This window comes from Entelurus aequoreus, linkage group LG22, assembly GCF_033978785.1.
Source record: "Entelurus aequoreus isolate RoL-2023_Sb linkage group LG22, RoL_Eaeq_v1.1, whole genome shotgun sequence".
Lineage (NCBI taxonomy): Eukaryota > Metazoa > Chordata > Actinopteri > Syngnathiformes > Syngnathidae > Entelurus > Entelurus aequoreus.
The window spans coordinates 41,185,147-41,193,101 of NC_084752.1; positions in this window are offsets into that span (position 1 = coordinate 41,185,147).

Genomic DNA, 7,955 nt, shown 5'->3' on the forward strand with positions numbered 1-7,955 from the left:
ATACATATATATATATATACATATAGTTTGACACCCAGTGTTAGGTTAGTTACTGAAAACCAGTAACTAGTTACAGTTACTAGTTACTTTATTTCAGAGGCAGTGTTTGGAGTGTCTTTTTTAGCATGCTTTCCATTTTTATGTACTCACTGTCCACTGTGTCCAGGTACATGGAACATGATTTCCGTGCCATTTGCTGTTTGACGCCCGATATCATGCTAATTAGCTGCTTGAAAGCGGGTGACTCCACTGTAGAAATAGCCTGCATGTCTTCTAGCATATACGCTGCAATGTCTCTATCAATGTTGTCCTGGCTAGCAGTCCCTCCGTTAAAATCCAGCCGCTGTTGCTTTGATGGTGTTGGAGGTGAAGTGTGTCTCTCTTTACTAGCTTTGTTGAAGCATGTTGCTTTTGTAGCTGTTTCAGCGGATTTGAATTGCTGTTTTGGGCAGTAGATGGGATCTTTGATCCAAGACACAACTTACATTTAACTAAAATGTTCTTTTCTCTGTGCTCGACAAAAGAAAAGTAGTGAGAATATCTCCATGTTAAGAAACTCGACTTTGGCTCCGCAATGATGTCTTGTTAGTAAACACAGAGACGTCCCCCGCCCCCCCCCCCCGCCCCCCCCCCTCCCCACACACACACACGCACACACAGCGTGCCTCTTCTCCCGCGCCTCTTCTGCAGCTCACCAGAAAAACACACTTAGATCTTCTCAGTTTCTAGCCGATACTACATAAAAAATAAAGAAAAATAACGCAGTAATGCATCATGTAGTAACGGTAACTGAGTTACCGAATATAAAAAAATAACGCGTTAGACTACTAGTTACCGCCAAAAATAACGACGTTACAGTAACGCGTTAGTCCCAACCCTGCAGTTCAGTGTTCTTTAATCTGTGCATCCTTGTACACATATATGTTGTTTATTAGACTCTATTAAATAGAGTAAACATTGTTAATAACTGTTTGCATCCGGTTATTTTAGTCTGAGTGCACTTTGATGCTTCTCCAGCTAGTTTTGCTTGCTAGTTAGCTTAGCTTGTTAGCTGCTAACAAAGAAGTGATGAAAACACATCGCTAAGCAGAGATCAAGTGTGAGTGTAAAGTGTTGTGATTGTGTGAAAATGTGCGAAAGAACCATAGCAGAGTACGAGGAGGAACTTTGTCCAACAAAAGAGGAGAAGGAGCGACAACATCAAGTTGTGTTACACAGAACAGGTTTGTTTACTTCTTACTCTCACATCTTTACTAACTTTATATTTATTATTAACACTATTCTTCAATAGATTGTCTATAGGAAGATGAATTGTCATGTGAGGATGATGCACTGATTGTTTTATGTTGTTCATAAAAACCAGACAATATTTATGAGAGGTTGATGTTCCTCTCAGTTTGTAACAATGTGTATCAACATGTTTACACAAAACCCACACAGTCACCGGGGGAATATTCCAGAGAGCAGGTTAAGTGCAAACTCCTGAGTATGTAAAATGAAGTGTATTAATGAACTCATATCATGTTCTACACTTGGTGAATGTTCATATTCATGTGGGAGAAAGCAAAGCATCAGGTTTGAGTAAACAGTGGTATTTCAGTTTGAGCACATGAGAAGATAAGGCCCCTTAATTTGATATTCGCAGGTGAATTGGATCACTTCTCGTAGGAAAAGAGGCCCTAATTGGGACTTGGGAATGCAAAAGTGACAACCATATCCTTGAAAGGAGACTACCTGTCTAGCTCAAACGCCAACCTCAAAAGCAGTTTTTTCCAGACACTTACACACCAACATCTCCTTTCGTGGTCAGGTGGTACTGTTTAGCTTTAGCGCACACCCAGACAGTGAAAGAAGGAATATATAAAAGGATGGTTTGGCTTCTCCGGGAGAGGAGTCCTCCATATTTGACCTCACCTCCTCCCAGGAACTGCAGTCCTGTGTAAATGACGCTCGCTGGTAATAAAGCAACTTTTGCTTCAGTAAAGCGTCTCCGACGTCTCTTTTGATCCAGCCGCACTGCCGTGTCGCCCTTCTGTCCGGACGACGATGACAAGACCACTTCAAAAGTTCCAGAGCTTTACCTCCAAAAATAGAGAGGTAAGACAAAGTCAGAGTCAGTTGCATAAAACACTGAAAGGGATCGGCGCGGTTGGGAGAGTGGCCGTGCCAGCAACCTGAGGGTTCCTGGTTCGATCCCCACCTTCTACCAACCTCGTCACGTCCGTTGTGTCCTTGGGCAAGACACTTCACCCTTGCTCCTGATGAGTCGTGGTTATTGCCTTGCATGGCAGCTCCCGCCATCAGTGTGTGAATGTGTGTGTGAATGGGTGAATGTGGAAATAGTGTCAAAGCCCTTTGAGTACCTTGAAGGTAAAAAAGCGCTATACAAGTATAACCCATTTACCATTGTTCCTATAACCCTTTTGTTCAAATGTTTATTCCATTGATTGATTGAGACTTTTATTAGTAGGTTGCACAGTGAAGAAAATATTCCGTACAATTGACCACTAAATGGTAACACCCGAATAATTTTTTCAACTTGTTTAAGTCGGGGTCCACTTAAATTGATTCATGATACACATATATACCATCAGATATATACTATCATCATAATACAGTCATCACACAAGATAATCACATTTAATTATTTACATTATTTACAATCAGGGGTGTGGAGGGGGGGGGTGGGGGTAGGATATGGACAGCAAGTAGTGGACATAGAGAGAGAGAGAGAGAGAGAGAGAGAAAAAGTATCTGCATTTGATTGTTTACATTTAATTATTAGCAATCCGGGGAGGGTGTTAGTTTAGGGTTGTAGCTGCCTGGAGGTGAACTTTTATTGCGGTTTTGAAGGAGGATAGAGATGCCCTTTCTTTTATACCTGTTGGGAGTGCATTCCACATTGATGTGGCATAGAAAGAGAATGAGTTAAGACCTTTGTTCGTTCGGAATCTGGGTTTAACGTGGTTAGTGGAGCTCCCCCTGGTGTTGTGGTTATGGCGGTCATTTACGTTAAGGAAGTAGTTTGATATGTACTTCGGTATCAGGGAGGTGTAGGGGATTTTATAGACTAGGCTCAGTGCAAGTAGTTTAACTGTGTCCTCCACTTTGAGCCAGCCCACTTTGGAGAAGTGGGTGGGAGTGAGGTGGGCTCTGGGGTGGAGGTCTAGAAGTAACCTGACTAGCGTGTTCTGGGATGTTTGGAGTTTAGATTTGAGGGTTTTGGAGGTGCTAGGGTACCAGGAGGTGCATGCGTAATCGAAAAAGGGTTGAACGAGAGTTCCCGCCAGAATCCTCATGGTGCTTTTGTTGACCAGAGAGGAGATTCTGTAGAGAAATCTTGTTCGTTGGTTAACCTTTTTGATTACCTTGGTTGCCATTTTATCACAGGAAAGGTTAGCCTCTAGAATGGAACCTAGGTAGGTGACCTCATCTTTCCTGGTGAGAACAACGTCACCCACTTTTATAGTGAAGTCATTGACTTTCTTAAGGTTGATGTGGGACCCAAAAATGATGGATTCCGTTTTACCCAAGTGTATGGATAGCTTGTTGTCAGCGAGCCAGGTGCAAGTTCTACTGAGCTCAGCACTGAGGATTTTCTCCACCTGTGACTTGTCCTTGTCGGATACCAGCAGGGCAGAGTCATCCGCAAACAAAAACAATTCACAGTCGCATGCCGATGACATGTCGTTTATGTATACCAGGAACAGTAAAGGTCCTAATATACTGCCTTGGGGGACTCCACAGCTCACTGAGAGGGGAGGGGGGGGGGGACACGGTGCCGTTCACCTCTACCACCTGTTTCCTCCCCTCCAAGTAGGATTGCATCCAGCTCCATGAGGTTTTGTTAAATCCGATTGCTCTGAGCTTATCCAACAGTATCTGTTAGTCTGTCTCTACCCCCCTCGGTGAAGCGACATCCGGTGGTCCATGTATCCCAGAGTAAGCCTGTCTCCAGTTCTCCACTCTCTTCCCCTGACCCTACCCCTCCTAGAATTCTGGATAACGGTGGCCCAGTTTGGACCGTCAAGGAGATCCTTGGGGTCCGTCGGCAAGGTAAGGGCCTGGTATTTTTGGTACATTGGGAGGGTTATGGTCCAGAGGATAGATCCTGGGTGTCGGCCTCCTACCTTGCTGACCCCACCCTTCTGGAGGACTTCTATCAGGTCAACCCTGGAGCTCTCCGGCGCTCGTCGAGAGCCTCGCATAAGAGGGGGGGCACTGTTACGGCGCTCGCGCAGTCTGCTTCTCCCTCCTCGGCAGGAGCTCCTCGAAGCTACGCTGCAAGCACCGCAGGACACGCCCCCGCACACGCCACGCAGACCGCGGCCACGCGCCTCCACAGCCGGCGGCAATCATCAATCAACGCACCTGGTCTTGACGAGAAGCAGCAGCATAAAGGCTCACTCCACTGACTACTCCACGCCGGAACAAAGCCCTGATTCAGTAAGCTTCACGTCTCTGGCTCCTCACCTGTGTCCCTCTCTTTTGCTCGCTTTGTCTCCCTCGTGCCTAGTCCTTATTTGTCCTTGTCATCTCCTGTTCCCACAGTACCTCCGTGTCTCCGCAGTGAGCCGTGCGCCTCACCTGCCGATCTTCCCCCTGGACTCTGACTGCCTTCCTCGACCCCCGCACTCGGACCTGGACTTCTGGACGCCTCTCTCCTGCCCCCACGGACCTCGCTCGGATCACGAACCTCTTTTGCTTCGCCCCTCTGGACTTCTTTGCTGCCACAACCAACACACACTTACAATAACCTCTGGTAACTTATATTTGGTTAACTTCTACACATAGCCCTGCATCCACACACATAGTAGCATACACACCCGACGTAATCATCAAGCTCAAATAAAACCCGTTGAGCTAGACTTCCTGCTGTCGTACCGTCTCCTTCCCCCTTCGTCTTACGTAACAGTACCGGTACCAAAATGTATTTTGATACTTTTCTAAAAAAAGGGTACCACAAAAAATTGCATTATTGGCTTTATTTGAACAAAACATCTTAGTGTACATGAAACATATGTTTATTATTGTCATTTAGTCCTCAAATAAAATAGTGAACATACTAGACAACTTGTCTTTTAGTAATAAGTAAACAAACAAAGACTCCTAATTAGTCTGCTGACGTATGCATTAACATATTGTGTCATTTATACACCTATTATTTTGTACACATTATGAGGGACAAACTGCAAAAATTGATTATTAATCTACTTGTTCATTTGCTGTTAAAATCTGCTTATTTTCTGTTTCAACATTTTCTATCTACACTTTTGTTCAAATGTAATAATCACTTATTCTTCTCTTCTTTGATACTTTACATTAGACGGCGGTGAGATATTGTATCCTCCTACGGTGTGTAGTGAAGCATGTTTAGGTATTCCTCGTCCTCCAGTGATAATGCTACTTGTAAAAAACTTACTTTATTTGTCGCCATGGAGGCCAGGATTAGTGATTTAGAAGTAGCTGAAACACTGTGGATGTGTGTTAGCTGCGAGCTAGTTAGCCATGTCTTAAAGCTGCTCTTCCTGAGGGTGTTTCAGTGTTATAACTTCACCTTTATCTTGACTTTTTACACCAAAATGCGTCCATTCTCCCTTTTCTGTCTACACACTGTGTCTGCTTGTAAGTACTCTGTGTGTGTGTGCTGCCCAACAGCAGTAAAACCAGCAATGTCATGATTGACTATTTGCTTGATCAGTAACTTAACAAAGCTCCAAAGTTTTGGTTCACCTCCATCGTAGTTCACTAAGACGGGTCCTCGATTATATTTGTCATTAGGGCCTGGAATGTAGCTCTGCAAGACCTGGGATAGCTGAGTGGTTAACACTGTTGGCCACCAAGCAAGGGGTACTGGGTTCAAATCCCAGTAGGGAGTTAGTGTTTTGTTTCACTATCATTGTGATTTAGTGAGACAGGTTCTCAATTAAATATGTTATTGGGGCCCGAAATGTAGCTTCAAGAAGACCAAGAATAGCTTAGTGGTCAAAGCAGCTAGTGCCCAATCAAATGGGACTGGGTTCAGATCCCAGTCAGATCGTTTGGTGACTAGGAAAGATCCAGTCAGAGAAATTGCTCTTTTATATCATAGTTTACTGAGACAGGTTCTCAACTAAATATGTCATTGGGGACGGAAATCTCCTTTCAAGAAGACCACAGATAGCTGAATGGTTAAAGCAGCTAACTCCCAATCAAAGGGTTCTGGGTTCAAATCCCAGTCAGGTCACTCTGAAGGTAGTAAAGATCTAGTCAGAGGAATAAATCTTTTGTATGATAGTTTAAAGAATCTCAATTATATATGTCATTGGGGCCCAAAATCTAGTAACAAAAGGACTAAGGGTAGCTGAATGGTTAAACAGCTAGCTCCCAATCATAGGGTTCTGCGTTCAATCCCAGTCAGATCAATGATCTTTGATTTGTGTTTTGTAACATGTATTTAAAACAACAGAGTGCTCCTGTCACAGAAAGGATCTTTGACCTGCATTTTTCCACAGTACAGTGCTCCCGTCAAACAAGATCTTTGATTAGTGTTCTGTGACAGGAGCACTCCACTGTATTATCCTGAATCAGATGCACCTGTGTGAGGTGGTTAGCTGCATAAAGACACCTGTCCACCCCATACAATCAGTAAGAGCCAAACATTCAGCATGGCTAAGAGCAAAGAGCTGTCCAAAGACACCAGAGACAAAATGGTACAACTCCACAAGGATGGAAAGGGCTACGGAGAAATTGCCAAGCAGCTTGGTGAAAAAAGGTCCACTGTTGGAGCAATCATTAGAAAATGGAAGAAGCTAAACATGACGGTCAATCTCAATGGGAGTGGAGCCCCATGCAAGATATCACCTGGTGGGGTCTCAATGATGCTAAGAAAGGTGAGGAATCAGCCCAGGACTACACGGCAGGACTTGGTCAATGACCTGAAAAGAGCTGGGACCACTGTTTCCATGGTCACTGTTGGTAATAACGTCATGGTTTGAAATCATGCATGGCACGGAAGGTTCCCCTGCTTAAACCAGAACATGTTAAGGCCCGTCTTAAGTTTGCCAATGACCATTTGGATGATCCAGAGGAGTCATGGGAGAAAGTGTTGTGGACAGTGTTTTATCACATCTCTATCATAGTTTACAGACACAGGTTCACCATTACATCTGGTCTTAAGAAAACCCAAGGTAGCTCAGTGGGTTACATCAATACTGTTAACCAAGGGGTACTGGGTTCAAGTCCCACTTACAGTTTTATATCATAGTTTACTGAGACAGGTTCTCAATTAAATGTTTCATTGGTGCCCGAAAACTTTGTTCTAGAAGACAAAAGATAGCTGAAGGGTTAAACAGCTACCTCCCAATCAAAGGGTTCTGGGTTCAATCCCAGTCAGGTCACTCTACAACTAGTAAATATCGAGTCAGAGCAGTTAGTCTTTTAAATGAAAGTTTACTGAGACAGTTCTCAATTATATATGTCATTGGGGCCCGGAAATCTGGTAACAAAAAGAGCAAGGATGGCTGAATGGTTAAACAGCCATCTTACAATCAAAGGGTTCTGGGTTCAATCCCAGTCTGGTCACTCTACAACTACTAAATATCCACTCAGAGCAGTTAATCTTTTAAATGAAAGTTTACTGAGACAGTTCTCAATTATATATGTCATTGGGGCCCGGAAATCTGGTAATTGTATGGCCGAGGATAGCTGAATGGTTAAACAGCTAGCTCCCAATCAAAGGGTTCTGGGTTCAATCCCAGTCAGGTCACTCTACAACTACTAAATATCCACTCAGAGCAATTCATCTTTTAAATGAAAGTTTACTGAGACAGTTCTCAATTATATATGTCATTGGGGCCCTGAAATCTGCCAACAAAAAGAGCAAGGATGGCTGAATGGTTAAACAGCTACCTCTCAATCAAAGGGTTCTGGGTTCAATCCCAGTCAGGTCACTCTACAACTACTAAATATCCGCT